General features: G+C 40.1%; 1 protein-coding gene across 6 annotated transcripts in view; it reads left to right on the top strand.

Moving 5' to 3' along the window:
- FHIT (fragile histidine triad diadenosine triphosphatase) overlaps positions 1-23,386 on the top strand; it is a 1,370,758-nt gene that overhangs the window by 100,497 nt on the left and 1,246,875 nt on the right. The gene's annotated exons all lie outside the window — the stretch shown is intronic.

The raw sequence follows: 23,386 nt of genomic DNA, 5'->3' as shown, positions 1-23,386 counted from the left end.
GTGCAAAATGCTTTATATGATTTTTTGTAAAATGCTTTCAAATATACTCTCATTTGAGTACATACAGCATCAGCATCACTAATTTTATTTTTATTTATTATTATTATTTTTTTAGCATCACAAATTTTAATGATGAGAATCAACATGTCCAGGTTAAGGATTTCATTCTCGATATCCCAGCTTATTAGAGACAGAACTTTCTGTGACTTTTGGTCTCCTGATTCTTTTCTTCATACTCCACTATCTCCCTCCCTAGATCTAATCATAAATTTGGATTTTTCCATCACCACAGTGTTTATGTATTTCAAGCTTGCTTTTATCCTGCATCTTTCCAGCTCTACCTAGCTCTTGTGTATCAAGTGTGAAATGTGTGTGGAGTGCTCCCATGTTTCTGTCTCTTACCCATCTTCCTAACTTAGGCCTTCTTTATTTTGTCTTTTTTTTTTTTGGAAAGGGGTGTGAGGAAACTTGAGACCTTGACATTTCTCCTTTTCTAGTCTTACTGTTTTTATGTTCCCTGATTCCTGTGAACAATGATAATGAGAAGTGGTAAATGATCAAGTGATTTCTTTCCTTCATGTTTGCCTTATTTGGTGGTATGCTGTGAATTCAGAATTGCTGAATCTTTGGGGAAGTGGTCAGAAAGTGGAATTCAGAATTTTAGATGAAAGCTCTTAGATCTTAGTTTAGGAAGTCTAGTGCAGAGTAGCAGGACTCATGAGTAATGTGACACATGGAGTTACAGGAAATGGTGGAAACCAGAGATCATTATCTGCAGAGGAAGAGGAAGCTTTCCTTGGCCATACTTTGCTAGCAGTAATTTCTTCCTTCTCTGACTTCTGTAGCTTTTCCTTGTTTCTTTCTTATGGCTTGCATTACTTCATATTTTGGTTATGTTTTATAGTTACCATCTCTTTTACTAGACTTTTTTTATTTCTTCTTTTAGGACAGGAGGAGTTGTCTGATGAGGTTTGACAACTCCAATGCACCAACAATATGGAGCCTAGAATGTAATGATTAACAAACATACATGTTTCTGGGATTTCCAGAAACTCTATTCTCTATGTAATATTATTTCATTTGAATATTTTATAATAGGCAAGCATTACTGTGCAATCAGGAAAAGAAAAGAAAAGATATAAGATTTTTCTGGATGATTAAATACATAAGTGCATGATTAAGAATGTGAGGCTGCTAAGGAAATTCAGAAGCAAGATATCATTTACTGAACATCTAAAATACTAGTGTCCTAAAAAGTATAACATTTTTCATATTTATTACCCTAATTACTTTTGCAGCATCTTGATGAATGGAGGGAGATGGCATGCAGTAGCTGTGATATCCAAAGTTCAAGTCTTTTTCCCTCCCGATTCTATGCAGGTTCCCTAAGCTTCAAAGATTTTGTTTTTGGATTTTTTTTTTTTTGTCCAGGTGTTCACAAACCCAGCAGAATGGTTATTAACTAAATTGATCCCTGTGGTGTAAAAAAGTGAATTTAGCTTTCCCCTTGAGCTTCATCTCCAGAGTGGAACTAGTTCCTTGGAGGAGTCCAGCTCATTCACTCCTGAGCTCAAACGTGCTCTGAAATCTTCATATATTTGAGGTCCTTCATCTCCATGCAATCTGTCACCAAGCAGTTGCATGTGCTGTCACACATTCCCATTATTTCAGGTTCCACAGAGCCAGAACAAAGACCAGGCTGGAAAAGAACATGCTTCTGTTTAGATGCCCCAAGTCACCTTCTAATCTTCTCAATGTGAACAAATACAATGATTTCAATATTAGCAGTCTCATACTCAGGGACCATGTGGCTTGAACGTTTGCCTTTCTTTGTTTTAGTTTGGAACCCCCATGTTGTAGATGAACACAAAGAACATTTCTAGGAAATACAAAGAAGGCAGATGCTTTCTAAGATCCATACTCTGAGTATAGGATGTTCTAGTCTTTTAGGATTTAAGGATGTTATTTTTCACAATTATCAAGGGCTGTGAAGCTTTGAGGGAATCACAGATCAGCTTGTATGATGCGACATATATAATTCAGCAGTGGCTCACTAGACCTGGCATTTGCACCTTTGAATTTCTGTAAGTCACAGTTTTTGGAGCACAGCACTTTTCCTAGGTAGGAACAGATTTCATGTAGAAAGCATGTTTAGAGTCTGTACTTGTACATGCTGGTAAACCTTTTGATTGATGTTCAAGTTGAGCATTGGAGAAGAAGAAAAAACAGGTAGGAGATAGCCTTGAATCCCTCAGAATAAATACCCGACAATTAAACAAACAAACAAGAAAAACCCAACTAGTTTTTTTTTTTTCACAAGATAAGTGTTTCTCTTTTGAGAGCCTGCAGAGTTTATTATTCTGTTCAAACTTAAAACATCAGTCGAAATCCCAGTAGTGCAGGGGTTTGAAATCGACAAACTAAAAAAGCCTCAAGTGACAGCTGCTGTTGTTTTGGGAATTATCATGTTTGGCACAGGAAGAGAGCACCATGAAGACAGGCCTGCCTATGACCTATGTGAATGGGACAGACTCACAAGGCACATGTAACTCATGAAATCATGGAAAGCATATTTCAGTTCTGGGGATATTCCCACTTTTAAGTCATTGCAGGTTATACTAAGAAGAAATTTGGGAAGAATGCTAACCTGTATTGCCTACCTACTCTCTGCCTAGAATTATGGGATTTAATCCTCCTGACAAGTTTAAGAAATATTTACTTTTATCTCTTATTATAATTGGAGAAATAGAGGATCAAGAATGTGAAGTAATGTGCTCAGTCACCCAGCGAGTAATTGGCAGAACTAGAATGAGAACCATGACTATTTCACTTCAAAATTGCAGGTTTTCCATTTATTCCCTGGCTTTCCACTGTCCTCTGTGAATCTTATATTAAACGAATAGGTCTTACATGGTCTGTATTTGTCAGTGGCATTTATTCCTTTTTCTTTTCTAATTATGACCTATTTTGTTCATGATGTCCTTGCATTAAAATTTTTTGTTTACTCTTCAGGTTTAAAAAATTAACAATATGAAACCTTTGTGAATCTGTAACTTCTGGTTTAGCACCTTCTCCCTAAGAAGTGTTCAGAAAATACCTGAATGGGGGCACCTGGGTGGCTTAGTTGGTTAAACATCTGCCTTCAGCTCAGGTCATGATCTTCCGGTTCTGGGATGGAGCCCTGAGTTGAGCTCTCTGCTCAGTGGGGAGCCTGCTTCTCCATCTCCCTCTGCTATTCTCCCTGCTTGTACTCATTCTGTCTCTCTCTCTCTCTGCCAAATGAATGAATAAAATCTTTAAAAAAATTTTTTTTAGATTTTATTCATTTATTTAAGAGAGAGAGAACATGTGCAAGGGACCGGGGTTGGGGGTTGCACAGGGGAAGAGGACAAGGGGGACAGAGAGGGAGGGAGAGGAATTTTTTTTTAAAGATTTTACTTATTTATTTATTTGTTTGTTTGTTTGTTTATTTATTTATGAGAGAGACACAGAGAGAGAGAGGCAGAGGGAGAAGCAGACTCCACGCAGGGAGCCTGACGTGGAACTCAATCCCGGGTCTCCAGGATCACGCCCTGGGCCGAAGTTGGCACTAAACCACTGAGCCACCCGGGCTGCCCAATAAAATCTTTAAAACAAGAAAAAGGAAAGGAAAATACCTGAATAAGTGAACTTAAAGTATAGTATGTGGTCATACAGTCTTTATGTTGTACTTTTAATCCATTTTTTATATTTCTTGTTACTAAAGCCTCTTTTAAAATCAACAACCTATGGGCATTAAGAGTATCTTCTATGTGTAGAGCAAGGTGGTAAATATAAAGAGGTATCCTTAAGAAAGCTTAATATTTAATTGTGAGAGGTACAACTGTCAGGGGGCTCTATTCTCTACTCACCCTTTTAGGTTACCAATCCCTTGCATGTGATTATTCCAGGTATGTCTTCCTGGCATTCCACGTGCTAACTTTATATTTTCTTTGCTATTTAAGAATTCAAGATGCTCATCTCATGTATACAAGTCTCTTATATAATACATTTTTTTCCCTGAGAGTTTGATTCTATCATGTGGAACATTAAGTGGCAGAAAAAACTATTGGCAGCCATGGGAGTGTCCGGGCTTTAACCCAGCATCCACCTGCTCCTTGCATTCCAGTGCTATGACCTGGGGCCAAGCTGCCAGCACCTCTTGTTTGGATTATGGTGGCAGTCCCCTCACTGGTCTTCTCTTGCTTCTTTCCTCACTTCTTTCAGTTGGCTCTCAACACAGAGGCCAAATGGATTCTGTTATTACACAGGGGACAAGATCACTCCTCTGCTCACAAACTTCTCATTCCCCTCAGAGAAAAGATCACAGTCATAATAGTGGCCTCCAAGGTCCTACATCACCTGCCTGCCTCCACCCCATTGTGGTTCTCTGGCCTCATCTCCTATTTTCTCCTTGGTCACTCCATCCCATGCTCTCTGCTGTTCTTCCAGCCTCTTGAGGGGGTACTTTGTCCCCGTGTTCCTTCAGCTCAGTATGTGTGTTCTGAGGTACTTGTAGGATAGAGCTTATTTCTTCACTTTCTTGAGATCTTTACTTAAAGACTCTTCCAGGATCTACTCTGGCCATCCCATTCAAGCTGCAGCCTCCCTCCCTACCCACCCCGGGACTCCTTAGCTCCCTTCCTATAGCATTGATCACCATCTAACATGGCACTGGGTTTTACCAGTTTGTTTATTTTTTTTATTTTCTGTCTCTACCAACTAGAAATAAGACCCAGAAGGCAGGAAGATAAGTTTTTTGTTTTGGTTTTCATTTTCTGTCTCATTCACTGCTGGATCCTAGCGCCTAGAATGGTATCTGACTAAATGAGATGCTTGATAAATATTTGACTGAACAATGTGTGAAAATGTAGCTGTGGGACTTATATATGTTGTAGAAGCTTTTTGAGCATTATGAACTTTAAAGATTTACTGATTCATAAAATACTTACTGAAGGTTTACTATATGCCAAACCCTAGGCTGTGCCCTGGAGTTATAATAGGCCTTCTGGAGCTCACTGTTTGGTTTGGGGGGGTGACATTCAACATGAATGAATGTCTAATTATGCAGTGCTACACTTGTGATGGGAGCGCAGAGAAGGGGTGCCTGATTTAGTCTGGGATTGAGAGCGGAAGGCCTCCCTGCAGAACACTTGTCTATCCCTGCTTTGTAAGCTTAGCTATGAACAAGGGATGAAGGCAGGACTTCTAGGCTGCTACTCCCACAGGTCCAGGGAAACTTTTGCACAGATTTCTCAAGCCACTATGGTTTTCAAACTTGATTGGTATCAGAATGACCTGGTAGGTTTTGTTACAATACAGGTCTGGCCTCATCCCCAGAATTTCTGATTCAGTAGGTATGGGGTAGGGCCTGAGCGTTTGCATTTCTGACAAATTCCCCAGTGATGCTGATGCTGCTATTTTGGAGGCCGCACTTTGAGAATAACTGGGTTAGAGGATGAGTCTGGCATGTCTCTACCCAAAATGGGGAAACTTATTCTGAGGCAAGAGCCAGGAAGACTTCTGATCTTGGAGAAAGGGCCATCTGCAAGGAATTCTGCAGATAGTTATAGTTGCTGAAAACCACAGGGTAGGCATAGGAGGAACTGGAGATAATGACTTATTTTTATTTTTATTTTTTTCTGAGTACATACATAGATTTGAGAGCTTGATATAATCACTACTATTGTTCCTCTTGTCGGAAGCAAAATACAGTTGGCCTAGAATGTTAAAATTTTTGCTCCTCTGGAGTCAGACATAATTGGATCTGAATTTTAGCTCTGCCACTTACTCACTGTGGCGCTGCAGCAGATGAATAGCTGGTGTGAAGTAGAAGTGGGGGAGCAGCAGTTTGGCCTTAGAGACTATCCTGCGGGAGTAGCATCTTTTATTTTTTTATTTTTTTATTTTAAGATTTTTAGAGGTAACGAGGTGGTATTTGCTAAGACTGTGATTGAAAATTAAAGGTTGCAATATGAAAGTTAGTGGCTGGTGCCTCCAAGCATGTGTGCCCTGCCCCCAGATCTACCCCTACCAGAGGTGAGACATGGCTGAGCTTGGATCTTGGTCATGGAATTCTTGCTTGGGGTGGGGACTCTCTGTCCAGTTACTTCATCTGTAAAATGGGATCAGAAATACTTCATAGGGTTGCGGGAACTTGAGAAGATCACATATGTTAGGGATTTACCCCACTGAATGATATTGCATAAATATTAAATATTGCTGTTGTTTTAAAAAATGTCCCTTGAAGATTATCCTTCCTCCCATCCATTTTCCTGTTTCCCCACCACACACAGCAGAAAATCCTGATTGTTCTATCATCCTCCCTCCTCACATACAACTCTGGGCTACAATGGAACATGTGACTACATTGTTTTAAACAGTTTAAACCTCATTGTTTCATTTTTCACATCTTGAAGAAAATATAGTTATTTGCCGATTTTTATACAACTGATAAAAAAAAAACTGATCTGATAAAAGTTTGGGAAACAGTACCCACTTTTAAGTCACCACTAGATTTGAGTGGTTTGAATTTTGGTGTTTTAAGGGCATTTACTTCTAAGTTCCTCCTACCTGCTTGGAAATTTGTTGTTCGTCCATTTAGGTTATTCAGGAATTTTTATAGAGGATGATTATATATTTATAAGAAAAAATAGAATTGAAAACAAACACAATTTTTTTTCTTGATTCTTCCTTTTACTTTGCTTTTGTTAGCCAAAATCATTTTAGCAATAATTTTGGAGATCTATTGTATCCTGTTTTCAAGTTTTCATATGCCTTATGAACTTTAGCTTCCTTTCCATGCAGTAAAAATATTTTGACTGAATAGGTTAAAATACCAACTTGTTCATATATTCAATTATATTAATTTTTTGCCTTTTGTTCAGTTAGGGAAAAAAAGCCAATTGAAATCATACTTCTTAAATGCAAGTGAAATCTTGTTCCTGTGTATAAACTAGCCTTTCACGAATCGTGGTTTTTGTTTTGTTTTGTTTTGTTTTCACTTTTTTTTGATGATTCCAAGGGAAAAACCTTTCTTCTGTACTACGTTAACCTCACACTGTATTTATGTATTTATATTAAACAATATTCTTTGGAGAAAAAATGGTTTGGTGTACTTAGTGAATTATGTACCCTCCTGGAGGCACTGCAGACTGTTAATGCTCAGTGGAACTCAGCAGTCGTAACTGATGAAACATCAGCATGTCGGCTATAAAATAAAAAAGAAGTAATTGGGGACATGTTGAGAGCTGGCAAATGGAAAACACTAGCAGATGTAGAACTGAAAAGAGAAAAGAAAGTTTAAAAAAACTACATTTACTACAAGAGGAACTGCACAGATGGATGATAAGAGTTAGCATTTCATTCAGATAGAAAGTGGATTAGGAATGATATTTGTTTCTAGTACTTCAAGGAAGTGATACTTGAACTCTCACAATTAGCCATATGAAAACTGCTTTTACATCAACCACATGGATCTGAAAAAAATATTTGTCAGTGAGGTTTTCATCCCCTTAAAACACAGTTTAGGCATTGCTGGAGTCAACTTGTACCTATTTGTGAGAGCAGATTATACTGCATCTCTTCTCAACTCCTTGTTGAGTGCTATCAGCGTTAGTTTGAAACAAGCCATGGTGGAAGTGTTGCCATGGTGGCAAACACTACAATAAGATCATCTCCTTTACCCCTAGCCACCTATTAAACATTTACACTGTACTACTGTGTATGTGTACTAACTGCTCCCTGTTAAATGGGGAGGGTAGAGGTTGAAGAGAGATGGAGCATTCAAAGAAAGCCTCTACCTGGGTCTCTGAGATGGAAAGTCCTGGACCACAGGGAATTTTGGCCTCTTCTAGATGCTGAACCCATTCAAATCTATAGCCCAGTGCTGTGCCAGTAGATTTTTAAATGTAAAATTCTGACCCTAAAACATAGGATCCAAAATATAGGATCCTAAGACATAGGGTTTTCAAGTGTAAAATTCTGATCCTAAAACATATTCCAGTAACCATACCCAGTACAGACTTGATATGTCTGTATACTGTGTTATCTGTTGTGTAGGAGAAAATACAACTTATCTCTCTCTCTTTTTTTTCTCTTTTTTTTAATAAATTAATTTTTATTGGTGTTCAATTTACCAACATACAGAATAACACCCAGTGCTCATTCCGCCAAGTGTCCCCCTCAGTGCCCGTCACCCATTCACCCCCACCCCCCGCCCTCCTCCCCTTCCACCACCCCTAGTTCATTTCCCAGAGTTAGGAGTCTTTATATTCTGTCTCCCTTCCTGATATTTCCCACACATTTCTTCTCCCTTCCTTTATATTCCCTTTCACTATTATTTATATTCCCCAAATGAATGAGAACATACACTGTTTGTCCTTCTCCGATTGACTTACTTCACTCAGCATAATACCCTCCAGTTCCATCCACGTTGAAGCAAATGGTGGGTATTTGTCGTTTCTAATGGCTGAGTAATATTCCATTGTATACATAAACCACATCTTCTTTATCCATTCATCTTTCAATGGACACCGAGGCTCCTTCCACAGTTTGGCTATTGTGGACATTGCTGCTAGAAACATCGGGGTGCAGGTGTCCCGGCGTTTCATTGCATCTGAATCTTTGGGGTAAATCCCCAACAGTGCAATTGCTGGGTCGTAGGGCAGGTCTACTTTTAACTCTTTGAGGAACCTCCACACAGTTTCCCAGAGTGGCTGCACCAGTTCACATTCCCACCAACAGTGTAAGAGGGTTCCCTTTTCTCCGCATCCTCTCCAACATTTGTTGTTTCCTGCCTGGTTAATTTTCCCCATTCTCACTGGTGTGAGGTGGTATCTCATTGTGGTTTTGATTTGTATTTCCCTGATGGCAAGTGATGTGGAGCATTTTTTCATGTGCATGTTGGCCATGTCTATGTCTTCCTCCGTGAGATTTCTCTTCATGTCTTTTGCCCATTTCATGATTGGATTGTTTGTTTCTTTGGTGTTGAGTTTAATAAGTTCTTTATAGATTTTGGAAACTAGCCCTTTATCTGATATGTCATTTGCAAATATCTTCTCCCATTCTGTAGGTTGTCTTTTAATTTTGTTGACTGTATCCTTTGCTGTGCAAAAGCTTCTTATCTTGATGAAGTCCCAATAGTTCATTTTTGCTTTTGTTTCTTTTGCCTTTATGGATGTATCTTGCAAAAAGTTACTGTGGCCGAGTTCAAAAAGGGTGTTGCCTGTGTTCTCCTCTAGGATTTTGATGGAATCTTGTCTCACATTTAGATCTCTCATCCATTTTGAGTTTATCTTTGTGTATGGTGAAAGAGAGTGGTCCAGTTTCATTCTTCTGCATGTGGATGTCCAATTTTGCCAACACCATTTGTTGAAGAGACTGTCTTTCTTCCAATGGATAGTCTTTCCTCCTTTATCGAATATTAGTTGGCCATAAAGTTCAGGGTCCACTTCTGGATTCTCTATTCTGTTCCATTGATCTATGTGTCTGTTTTTGTGCCAGTACCACACTGTCTTGATGACCACAGCTTTGTAGTACAACCTGAAATCTGGCATTGTGATGCCCCCAGCTATGGTTTTCTTTTTTAAAATTCCCCTGGCTATTCGGGGTCTTTTCTGATTCCACACAAATCTTAAAATAATTTGTTCTAACTCTCTGAAGAAAGTCCATGGTATTTTGATAGGGATTGCATTAAACGTGTAAATTGCCCTGGGTAACATTGACATTTTCACAATATTAATTCTGCCAATCCATGAGCATGGAATATTTTTCCATCTCTTTGTGTCTTCCTCAATTTCTTTCAGAAGTGTTCTATAGTTTTTAGGGTATAAATCCTTTACCTCTTTGGTTAGGTTTATTCCTAGGTATCTTATGCTTTTGGGTGTAATTGTAAATGGGATTGACTCCTTAATTTCTCTTTCTTCAGTCTCATTGTTAGTGTATAGAAATGCCATTGATTTCTGGGCATTGATTTTGTATGCTGCCATGCTACCAAATTGCTGTTCTAGCAATCTTGGGGTGGAGGCTTTTGGGTTTTCTATGTAGAGTATCATGTCATCGGCGAAGAGGGAGAGTCTGACTTCTTCTTTGCCAATTTGAATGCCTTTAATGTCTTTTTGTTGTCTGATTGCTGAGGCTAGGACTTCCAGTACTATGTTGAATAGCAGTGGTGAGAGTGGACATCCCTGTCTTGTTCCTGATCTTAGGGGAAAGGCTCCCAGGGCTTCCCCATTGAGAATGATATTTGCTGTGGGCTTTTCATAGATGGCTTTTAAGATGTCGAGGAAAGTTCCCTCTATCCCAACACTCTGAAGTGTTTTGATCTGGATGCTGTATTTTGTCAAATGCTTTCTTTGCATCTAATGAGAGGATCATATGGTTAACTTATCTCTCTTTTTCAGTGGTGTGGTGCTGTCTCTTAAACCTTGCCGTGCTAACTTTTCTGTTCCTGTAGTTTTCCACTCTCTGAATTGTTAACCTGGCAAGAATGGTCTGGTGGCTTAGGAAGAAACTAGATCCTATTGATACTATGTGATTCACATATTTTTTCTTTCTCTAGACTTAAGAGTATCCACATTCTACATTAGGAAAAAAAGCATAGCGTACAGGATGGGATAGAAAGAGTTAGGTCAAGAAGACCCTACTCCATGCCAACCATCTGTTCCTGCTTCTTCCAATACATTCTGGTTATCTTCTTATCAAGTTTCATGTTAATATCTTATGATTTTAAAAATTCTTTAAAAACTGCCACTTTTGGAGAATGAATCTCGAGGACCTAGTGCCTGGTGATTTCTGGAAACATCTCTGAAAATGTGAAAGGTCTCTTGATGTTTTAGCAGATTGGCTCCAACCTGAGTCTTGATTTGCTATTGAATGACCACATCTCTGTAACCCTTTGAGGTTAAAGCTCTGGGTTCACATATGGTAATGGTTGCTCCACTGGAGGACTTAGTCTACAATGCCTTTCCATAATGACCCTCTAATATAAACAGACTTCTGGAATCCACATGCCCAGGACACATCTAAACATAATAATGTTTATTGAATATCACCTACATACGTGACACCATACAAAGAGTTTTACAGTGACACCCAATAATCTCATTTAATCCTTAAAGCAGTCCCTTGAAGTTGATATTATTATCAGCCTTATTTCTAGATAATAAACTAAGTCTTTGAGTATTAAGGGACATGCCCTGGGTGGCAGAGCCAAGATTTGAACCTAGGTCACCTGAGTTTAGGGCTCCTGTTCTTAGTTGCTATACTTATCTCTCGTAGCTTAGGGGCCATATATGAAATCAATTTTGCTTAGCTTCTCCTCACCGGTCAGTTTACGTGTAATTTTTGCAGGAATCTGTGTTTGTGGCAGAACTCTGAAGATGTTTGTGCCAGAGAGCTGTTCATGTTCTCATAGCCCAAAGCATCAAGGAGCAGGGGAAAGAGGTGCAGAGGTTTGAAGACGGGAGGAGCGGAAGCCAGGGCAAATTCAGTAGCCTGGAGATTTTGGAAAACAAATGGAGAGACTTGTTTTCTCCTCTAAGTAGAAGATTATTTTATTGTTTCTACTGATTTTCATTTGTCTAACACAGAGAACCAATGAGCTTCTTTCTTCAGCTTTATACATAAGTAGAATAACCAGTGAAAAAAGGAGGCTGAGTAGGGATTCAAGTCCAAGGATCCCTGAATCCAGTCTATTTGTCACCATTGTACTTCAAGTAAAAAAGGACCAAAGCACCAAATCTAATCAGAAAATCTTTGTGGAGCTATAGGCAGGAGTAAAACTATTTTGGGAAATGGGTTGCCTTTCTTGGCAAGAACAAAAACAATCACAATAACCAACATTTTCAGAGTAATTTCAGAAAATGCCAGTAAAACACTTGATATCTACCTATTGGTCTTCCCAGAAGTCTACTGGGCCTTGGCTATGGTCCGTAAGAAGCTAAATAGTTATGAGTGACATGGCTCATCATCCATGGACACTGCTGGAGTGAGGAGAGCCCATTGGGAGAGAAGGCTGCTGGCAGGACCAATGCAGTGGAGACAGATGAATTGTAGTCCTCAGCTGATTGAAAATAAAAATAGGTGTAGATTTGGGGCTGGTGACTTCCAGAAGTCCTGAGGGGGCTACGTACCACTCTGCTCTGCGAACGGAAATGAAGATACCCAGCAGGGGTTTTCCCTGGTCAGCCTTTACCCTCTGTTGTGCTGTTTTACAGTTAGTGAAATTTTCTTCTAGTAGCATTGATGGATCCGTTGGGACTAGGATCAAATTTATCATAAATGACAGGGATACTTCCTGCTTGTAAATGGGATATCAGAGATGATGGTGGTGATGACACTAATTAATATTAATAAGTAAATAACATTATTGAACAGTTAACATGTACCAGATATAATTCCCTGTACTTTACATTTAATTCTAATGATCCTACAGTAAGTGCCATGAGCCCTGTTTTATGAATGAAGAAATGGACATGCAGTGAATATCAGTCACTGACCCAGAGTCACCAACTGGAAAGTGTTGTAGTTGAGGGTTGAGCCAAAGTCATCTAGGCTTGGAACAGGTGCGGTGAAAAGTGATCTATTTCACATGTAAACAGCTGCCATGAACTTGTCTCTCTTGACCTTGATTCTGGAAACAGGGTGACTAGTAGACAATCTAAGTTTAAATTCTAAGCCCTAGAGTCAGAATCGTCTTTCCTTAGTTGCAGCTGAAAAACATCCTCCAGTAAGCATTGGTCTTTCTTACGGTGCTCACATCTCAGACTGGGAGTGTCCAGTGAGGCCAACTTCCCTGGGAATCTTCAGGAAATAGAAATAACCAGGGGAAAATGAACGGTAATTACCTAGCATTAAGTTGAGACCTTTTGTGTGAAAGGCATGTGAAGATAGGTCTTTCAGCGACTTAATGAGCCTTATCACGGGCCTTCAGCTTTTCTGAATAAATTTGGAGGTAATAAAATGTTGGACCTTGCTTTCAAGCCAAATTATACTACAACATCATTTGGAAAGACCTTTGGAACAAGTGCCTAAAAGTTTTATCCTCTTCCTCTCTGAAGATAGAATCAGTTTCTCCTGACTAATGAGAACCCAGAGTAATTTCAGAAAATGCCAGTAAATAAAAGTATTTAATGAAATGAAATCAAATCTGATTTGTAAAAATGAACTCAAAGGAGTGCTGTATCCTGTTGGCCCTTCACAGCTTTGTTCATTCTTTCAACAAATATGTTTTAGAATCTCCTAACTGCTGCCAGGCACCAAGTTAGGCACTGGTGATCCTGCAAAGAACCTGATAGACAAAGGAGTGCTACACAATTAGTGGGAGAACGAAGGGGAAGTGATTAGAGATTTTGAAAAGTGCTAGGCAGGCAGTCATAGGGAGCTGTACTGGGGAGTGAGGGCCTACCCAGCTAGGTCAAGGATATAAGCTCACAGGAGATGACATTTCATCGAGGTCACAACCTCCTAACCTCCCATCAGATAAAACTATGTCAGTGTGTATGTCTGTAGAAGAATAAGTGTCTATTTTAGTGACAATTCATTCAGTCTTTTTGTATGGTTTTATATGTCCCCATTTACATCCTTATGCCCTCTTATATCTCTCTGTGACATCCAGAGCTGTCCAGGGACGTTTTATTACAAAATATACAGACACTCTTTTTCAGACTATGTACTCACTCTTCTAAATCAATTTCTGGTATTGTATCTCATGGCTCATTTGCTACAAAAGTCAGGTGATTTTAGTTAATATAGGAAGAATTTCAGGACAGGAATGAATCTACCCCATTTTCCATTCTGTGGTACATTTGATTGAGTAAACTGAATTTAAACAGAAGGCACCCACCCCTCAAGCAAAGTGATCTCTCTTGGGTGAATTAAATCATGTGTCATGTTGCTTAAAAGATGTTGCTACTCTGTAGAAATGTTGAGGAGGGCAGAAAGCATCACAAACTTTACTCCCCCATTTTCTGTTTGTATTCATCTTTTAAAATGGTACAAGAGAACCATTGTTAAGAGTAAAATGATTGGAAGCTTTCTTTAAAGTTGGCTCATTATATTTTTTGTACTGTAAACTATCTAGTAAATCTAATTTAAATGCAATTTTGTTTAATGACTAGTGTTGATACCATGATTCATCACTCATTTACTTAATTAGTAACACTTGACTTTACCAAAAATGTCCAATTTGCACACTGATATTTTTTCAGTTAAAAAAAATTATGTTTTGAGAAGATAAAGCTTTTTTTCTTACTTTTGAAGCATGCCATTTAGCTTTTATTCTTGATTACCATCAAATATGAGCCATCAGTGAGAATAGTAATAGGAGTGTGCTGCTAAGGTACAGTAGAGGAAGTATTAGTAGTTTTCATGGACAAGGGCTATCTAGGCTCAGATTAGGGTTCCAGCAGTCGTGGGCTATTGACCTTTTGGAAATGTACTTCACCTCTCTGAGTGTCTCAGTATCCTCCTCCCCATAGTACCTATGTCCCTACCATGTACCATAGTATCTACTTGTCCTGCAAAATGAATTTAAAAACCACTCAGTGTGATTTTTAATATTAATATTATTATTAATATATATTAAAAGATTTGGAGGAATGAAGAGTGACTTCCAGAGGTCATGACTCTAGTCCCTGCTCCAAGGAAAAGCCTCCCTAGTCCATTTCAGATTAATTTCATGGTTCTCAACTTAGATAATGAGTTCCACACTGCGTGGAAAGCTCTGGACAAGGGCATCCCCAAAGTCATGGGCTAATTGAGGCACATTCATAGCACATCACTTTTGATTCAATAGTTGGGGAATTAAAAGTGCATATATGTATTAAAAGCAACCCAATTATATTATGCAGTCGCATGCAAAACTTGCATGCATTTTGAAAGTACTAGAGTAGGCTTCATAAATTGTTTTCATTTGCAGAGGTCAGCTTAAGATTGCACCCTGCCAGGACCCTAGGGTCATTCTCTTTTGATATTTCGGAGACTTCCAAAATGTTTGAGGAACACTAGAAAAATTAATGGGCCTTTTTCATGTTGTAAATGTTTCTGTGAGGAAATTCCAGGATTGCTTTTAATCATCCCCTTTAATCGTGTTAGCATTTTTAGGTGGGGTTTGGGAGAAGGGAGTTAACAATATTACACAACTGATTTTGTGCAGCTGATAGAATTCTAAAGTGTCTGTAAATTGGTTTGATGTACAGGGTCATTTGGCTGTTTTGGAAGTATTCTTGGTTCTGGAGGAAAATGCCTGGCTCTTGGGTTGTAGAATTCTGTGATTGCTCCATTCATGCATTTCTCATATTAACAATGAATTTTCTTTCTCTTTACTTAGTGTTCCCAGGCCCTCTTCTTCCCAGGCTCTATTCTTTCCCACAAGCCACAGTGCATTCACAGATGGTTGTGCCTTCATCTACTAGCAGCTGTCTCAAAGTATTTTGAAGAATGAATTCCTAGATGAATAAATGGCACCTCCATCCATCTGCTTACACATACCGCAAACCTAGGAGTCATTTGGAGCATCTGCCTTGCCCTCACCATGCATGTCCTACCTCTCTCCCCACCCCCACCTCCCTCACCATTCTATCAGCAAGTTATTTTATTTTATCTTCTGAATATCTCTGGAATGTGTTCATTTCCCTTCCTTTCTGTCATCCTATCAGGTTTCAAGGCAAGACACTTTCTACTTACAGCTAACTAAATAATGGTGATGAGGAAGACGATAAAATTAGGCATCATTGCTGGATTTTTTCCCCCTTCTGTACTGTGCACTTACTGTGAAGTAGGTAGTATTATTATCCATATTTTATGGCTGAGGAAACATGCTGAGGTTACATAACTTGGCTGGTGCCTCACAGAAACAAGTGGCTGAGCTGGAATTAGAATCCAGGTCTCACTGACCCCAAAGCTGTCTTCCAGCTGCCAGTAATCACAGTGGGACAAATATCAATAAGAATTAATGTTTTTAACAATAATAGCCTTCTTTTGTGTTGCAGGCAGTGGCTCAGGGGCTCACATTTATTTTCTTCTTTTACTCTTGTGAGCCAGATTGGAAAACACTTGTTGCTAGGTTTCTGGGAGGACTGAGAATTCTCTATGTTCTGCTGACCAACATCATTTGGATTTTAAATGTTGCTATAATAATAATAATAAGCCTGAAACAATATAAATAGGAAATGGAGAGAGACCATGAGGAAAGATGGGGCATGATTTCCGTGTATTCTTAGAATTTCTCTAATGTACTTTTGTGTCCACCATTGTTTATTCTGTAACAAGTCTTTAGCATACCTCAATAGCCATAGAGGATCCCCTTTGGCTTTTAAATGTCTGTACAAGAATATGGTGATAATTATAGTTGCTTTTTTTTCTATTTTTTTTTTTAAAGATTTCATTTATTTATTCAGGAGAGACACACAGAGAGAGGCAGAGACAGAGGCAGAGGGAGAAGCAGGCTCCCTGCGGAGAGGCCAATACAAGACTTGATCCCAGTACTGCGGGATCACGACCTGAGCCAAAAGCAGATGTACAACCACTAAGCCACCCAGGTGCCCATATAATTGCTCGTTTGTTCCTGTTTGATGTGTTCTGATGCGGAAGACCACTCAGCCCAGAGAGAGAACAGGTGCTACAGATTAGGAGCTCAGGCACTGGAGTCTGAGTTCAAATCCTGACTGCTATCTATTGGTTATATCTACCTGGGATATGTCTGCACCTGTACATGCTCCCGGGATCTTGGAGTCCCGGGATCCAGCCCTGCATCTGGCTCCATGCTCAGCACGGACTCTACTTGAGATTCTCACCCTCTCCCTCTGCTCCTCCACCTGCCCCCCTCTCGTGCACATATGCATGCTCTTTCTAAAGTAAATAAATAAATATTTAAAAAACAAACCAATAAATCTTTAAAAAATAAATAAAAATAAAAATGAACCAGGTTTTCAAGGGGCCAGGACTTATCAGGGAAGGGCCCAAGCCCTGCCCCTTCCCCCTCTATTCTGGAGACAAGCAGCCAGACAGCGAGGGGCAGGTATTAGCCTTATGGCCGCTGGTGTCTGGGCACAAAACCCCATCCTGAGTAAGACTTAGTGCCAGGGGTGACTTTTCTAGTTATCAGATCATTCAGAGAGGTGGGGTGGGCCGAGGGTCAGCAAACCACAGCTTGTGGCCCATACCACCTATGCTTGTGAAGGTTTTGAGCTAAGCATGGTTTTACATTTTTAAATGGGGGGGGGGGGGAGAATCAAAAGAGGAATAAAATGTCATGACACATGAAAATTCTATCACATCTAGATTTCAGCGTCCCCAAATCAAGTTTTACTGGGACACAGCCCTGTGCATTTGTTTGCAGCTTGTTTAGGGCTGCAAAAGAAAAGAAAAAAAAATTTATTTGTCAAATGTTTGTTGAGCATCTATTATATGTCATGTGCTGTGTTAGTAGCTGGGGTTATAATGAGGAACAAAAGTAGACCTAGTCCTTGCTTTAGTGGAGCTTATAGTCAATCCAAGACAGAGGTATTAGCCACACAAATGACTTTGGGAAAAGCTTAATGATCGGTCCTGTGAGAACACAGAACAAGGAAATGACCTGGTACAGCAGGCTTGCTCATTACCTCAGGCTGCATAACTCTGTCAGCCAGTGTATGCAAAACTCTCAGTATGTGCCTAGTCCATAATAAGTGCTCAGTAGATGGTACTTCTCCATAACATATGATTAATTTTCCTGGAGAAGGAACCATGGGAACAAATATATTTAATGTAAAGCAACTCATGTGGTTGACTTTTGTCAGTGTCTGGATTTTATATTCCTTTTTTTTTTTTTAAAGATTTTATTTATTTATTTGAGAGACAGAGAGTAAGGAAGAGAGAGTAGGAGGAGGAGCAAGAGGGAGAGAGACAAGCAGACTTCAGAGCCTGATGCGGGGCTGGATCTCACAACCCCAAGATCACAACCTGAGCCACAATCAAGAGTCAGCCACTCAACTGACTGAGCCACCTCGGCACCCCTGGATTTTATATTATATGATATAATCCTTTGACCCTCTTTCTTTTCCCTACAAAGAAATGAGTTTGGGATATTTGCTTGGAATAACCATTCGAGGATAGGCCGCTAATGAAGACATCCAAAAGCAGTCATCTTGTTCCATAGTTCGTTTGAGGATAAAGTGAAACAGAAATAACTAGAAGCCAAGGCCTTTGGGAGCATTGTTTGTTTGGTAAATTTTGATTCATGGTCTCATTAACGCCTCATCAGCCTCTTGACCATTAGTCCAAGCAGGTAGCTCTGTGTAGGGACCTTTATTCTCTGGCAGCCAAGACAGGGTTGTCCTAATGATGATTGGTTTCAGAGTTTCGTAACTGCTGGTCCCCGAATATAAAGCACTGCACATATCTAAACAGATCCTCATTGCTTTCAGCCTGTGTGCAATTTAGCAGCAAGAGATTCCATATCTCACAGCATTCAATAGTCTTACTTAATTAGGAACTGCTTGTGAATCAGGCCAGCTGATGGTCATAACTACTGAAGTGGACATGCTTGCCCTGAACAGGCAGGGAAGTGAAAAGAAATTTCAGTTGTCCTTGGGTAACTGTGAAAGGGATCCAAGATTTGTCAGGGGCACATGTTCTCATTGGCCTTCCTGATCGTAGACCTGCCTTCCAGGCTATGACATCAGTGAGGCATGGAGAGCCAGTGTGAGGAAAAAGAACTTGAAACTAGGGATATGGTCTCTTGTCTCATTGCTATCTTTCCCCTTATTCCCAGGCATAGATTTTCACTTTGGGAGAAAAAAAATTAAGGCAGTGCTGATTGAATGCTAAAGCAGCTCTTCCTTGAACAGACGCACCAGAATGACTCAGCGCCTGTTCTATGATAACTTTACATGCATGCCCTGTGTTTTATGTACTGAAGAGTATGGTCTTTAAGTCAAACCTCCAAATCCTGACTCTGCCACCTGCTAATGGTGGACTTGTAGCAAGTCGCTTAACCCTAAGAGTCTCTGTTTCCTCGTCTGTAAAATGGGGACAATAGCAGTAGCTATCTTGAAGAATGGGGATGTAATGTACAATGTGATGACTAAACACTGCTGTGTACATTCTTGAGAGTTGCTTAGAGAGGAGATCTTGAAAGTTTTCATCACAAGGAAAAAGCCATTTCCCCTCTTTTTAGGTTTCTGTGAGGTGATGAATAACTAAACTTGGGCTAATCGTTTCACAATATATGTAAATCAAGTCACTATGCTGTGCACTTATACAGTGTTGTCTGTCAATTGTATCTCAATAAAACTGAAAGATAAAAAGACTTATAGCTTTAAAAAGTATATGAGCTTGTGCCTGCAAAGCACTATATACGGAGTCCGGCTAGTAATAAGTGCTAAGTGACCGTTGACTGATTTGTGAGTTCAGTTTTGATGTAGTTTCTGGCTAGGACTTATGACTAAATTTGAGACAGCGGGGTTGGTTCAAAAGGTAGAAGACACAAATTATATATATCTCTCTCTGGGACACAGTAAAGCTTTAATAAATATTGGTTTCTTTCCAGTTCCAGTCATGTTGGCATTAAATTAATAAGACAACCAAGGCTGAACTGGGCAAATATGAAGTAGATCTATGATGGTAATTATTAACATTTGTATCACTTTAGAACTTAAAAAGCTCTTTCAACATACATGCCTTTCATAAATCCTTACAACATACATTATCCTATTTAATCTATGTAGTAGTCCCGGCAATCAGGGAGGTAGGGAAATTTTTTAAAATTCTTTTTTGTCTATTTGTTCATATATTCTTTTTAAAATTTTTTTATTCATTTAGTCATGAGAGACACACACAGAGAGAGAGAGAGGCACAGACACAGGCAGAGGGAGAAGCAGGCTCCATGTAGGGAACCTGACTCGGAACTCGATCCCGGATCTCCAGGATCACACCCTGGGCTGAAGGCGGCGCTAAACCGCTGAGCCACCTGGGCTGCCCTTGTTCATATATTCTTTACATCATCCAGCCAGTGCATGTGAGTACCTGTAATATGTCAAGTGCTCTGCTCATCCTAGTGAACCAAATAGATGGGAATCGTGTTCCTACAGTCCTGACTTGGGGGATCTTCCAAATGCACATCTTAGGAGATGAAAAGGTGATATGGGCAAGGTAGGTATTTCTAGTGATTAATGTTTTATAGATGAAAAAAACCACTATAATTTAGACCAGCTGGTAAATGACATAACCATATCTCAAACTCTAAATCCCATGTCCTTTCCAGTGGATCCCACTCCCTGCCTCATAGAATATATAATTTAGAGCAAATGCTAGACATAGCCTGGTATAGTCATTTATTTTACAGAGTAAAGGTGCTGAGGCTTAAATTGAGTGAATAGTTTGTTCAGGACCATCCTGCTTTAGGAGTTCTCTGTTCCTAAGAGGAAAACTTTTGATGGCATGCTAAATCTTTGCATGTGTATAGCCTGTTCTGCCTACAGCCTAACTGCATTGTTTTGGTAGTAATTAGTTAATAAACTTTGTGTTATCAAAATTTGAGTGTAAGGTGTTTGTTCTGGGGGACATAGGCACTAGAGACTTTCAGACTGGCAAATCAGAGGTTTTTGCTTTTTTTGGTTTTTCCTAGAAAGAACTTAATAAATAAGAATGTTGCTTTATGGCCATAAAACCTAAAGGCTACTGAGCAAATCCAGCATTTGATAACATGTAGCTTTCTTTCAAGAGTAAGGGACTTTTACTTCTTGTCACCCCAACACTATCATTATGTGTTTAGACCTTGATCACCCACTGTTATGGGAGATGGAGCTTGAGCCAGTCAAGCAAAGCAGTTGCATTTTGTAGATGCCATAGTTTCTTCCTTCACAGTGTGGTGCCAGTCCCCCGTGGTGATTGAGTTTTAATCAAGGCAGTTGGAGAGCCTGCTCTGGACCAGACCCTATTCTAGGCACAAAAATGAACAGAAATGACCATGCCCTGGCTCTGCTTTCCATGCCCTGATGTAGCCTGTTTTCTACTGGGGGTAGATAATGATGGAAGGGAGGGAGGGAGGGAGGAAGGAAGGAAGGCAGGAAGAAAGGAAGGATGGATAATTATGCCAGGTAGTGATAAAGGCTGTGAGGAATTATCAAGCAGGGTAAGGTGAAGAGAGTAAAGGGGTGGATGTGGGGCTGGCTCATATGCTCTTTTATTTATTTTTTAAAAAGATTTATATATTTATTAGAGAGAGAGAATCCTAGTGGCAGAAGGGGCAGAGGGAGAGGGAGAGAGAGAATCTCAAGCAGACTCCCAGCTGAGTGCTGAGCCTGAGGTGGGGCTCTATCCCACAACCCTGAGGTCATGACCTGAGCTGAAATCAAGAGTCATTTGCTTAACTGACTGAGCCACGTAGGCACCCCATTGTCTACTCTTTTAGATAGGGTGATCTCTGAGGGCCTCTCAGGATTACATCAAAGATGGGACTATAGTGAGGGAGTAGCCATATGCCTGCCTGGAGAAAAAGTATCTAAGGTAGAGGGAGCAGCAAGTACAAAGGTCCTGAGATAGAAACATACCAGATCCATTGGAGGAGTAAGGAGGCCTGTGAGGCTGGAGGAAAGAGTGATAGTTGTAGAAGCCTGAGAGACCAGTGCTAGAAGGACCTTGTAGATGGGTGGGATGAGAAGGCAGGTTTTTGGCCGGAGGAGGGATGTGATCTGACTTAGGTTTAAGAGGTTCTTGAGTGGGAATAGTCAGTGCAGGAGCATATGCAGCAGCTGAGACTGGTAGGGAATTATTACAGCCATCCAGCCAAGACATGGTGGTGACTTGACTTGGGAAGTAGAGGTAGAGTTGGCAAGAAATGGTTGGATTCTGATAATCTTTTAAAAGTCCAGCTGCGGGATCCCTGGGTGGCTCAGCGGTTTGGCGCCTGCCTTTGGCCCAGGGCGTGGTCCTGGAGTCCCAGGATCGAGTCCCGCATCGGGCTGCCTGCATGGAGCCTGCTTCTCCCTCTGCCTGTGTCTCTGCCTCTCTATCTGTGTCTCCCATGAATAAAAAAAAAAAAAAAAAAAAAGTCCAGCTGCAAGGATGTGCTGATGAGCTCCAACATGGTTGGCTTATACAGCTAGAAGAATAGGGCTGACTTTTGGGGGAACACTGTAGTTTTTGTGCTCAGTAGTGTGTCTGTGTGAAAGACATGGGTACATACTGGAGGTTATTCCTTCAAATCAGAGGGTGCAGGGAAATGCTTATGACACACATTTGGACACAAATGTGTATAGGATTGTAAAATATGTCCTCTTTGTGCGTCCTCTCACCCCCATACACCTGTGACATCTCTTCTTAGCTATTCTCCACCTCTGATAAAATGTCTTCTGGGGAGAGGGCCAGTCACTTAGTACTTCTGTGATTTTAAGTCAGTATGATACTTCTCCTAGGTATATTTGTATTTAAACCTTACTTGGAACTTTCTGATGACACACAGATTTCACTTTTATGCTAACTTGAATCTTTGACAGTGTTGCCTAGAGAGCTGTGCTGAGGAAGTTTGTAAAGCTGCTTCCAGGCTCAGCAGGGAAGAGAAAAACTTGGTAATAAGCTGCCACCCCATTGACTAGGAGTGGCATCCCATCTGTGCCTAGTGTTTGATACCTAGCTCGGCTGCCACAAAAGAACATCTTTTTGTCCGATCTCTCCCCTCTTGGAGGGATTTTAGACATCAGCAAGCAGGCAGAGGAAATATTTTTTTCTTTTCCCTTTTTGAGCACTTGCCTCTGAAATCACACCAAGGAGGCCACTGGCCCAAAGATCAGATGATAACATCTAAAGATTTTGATGAGTTACATGATATAAAGAATTTTTTTACCTTAATGGGCAAGCCCTTTGCCAGGTCAAAATCCATTTTTTTTTTTCCTCTAGCATTCATCGCTGCCAAATGTACTCTAATTGACATTCATGTGTGCTGTGTCCTATTTCCCCCACTAGAGTGTGAGTGCCACAGGGCAAGGACTTTGCTTTGCCTCGTTCAGTGCTGTTTCCTCTGTGCCCAGAACAGTGGCTCTAGGAAGTATGTGTTGAATGATTGTTGAATGAAAAGATGCCTAAAGAAGCCTTAAGTGGTAGCCCAGAATTAAGGTAAATGATTACTAAGGAACAATATTGTTTTGAGAGCTGGAAGCTCCTATTAGAATAAAAATCTCTGTAGCTAAGTGGCTTAATGAGCATCGTTAGAGTAATAATAATAATCATAATAGCTCTTCTTGAATACTTCTGTGTGCCTAACCCTAGGCTATTTGCCTGATGCTCATAGTCTTCCTTGGAAAGTAGGTCCTCATTTGTTAGGTGTAGAAATTCATTGCCCAAGGATACACTGCTACTAACTAGAGGATTCCAAAGCTAAAAAGAAAAC

The sequence above is a fragment of the Vulpes lagopus genome, chromosome 7, assembly GCF_018345385.1.
Source record: "Vulpes lagopus strain Blue_001 chromosome 7, ASM1834538v1, whole genome shotgun sequence".
In the NCBI taxonomy this organism is placed as follows: Eukaryota; Metazoa; Chordata; class Mammalia; order Carnivora; family Canidae; genus Vulpes; species Vulpes lagopus.
Note: the sequence above shows the minus strand (reverse complement) of the source record. Positions and strands in the feature narration are given on the sequence as shown.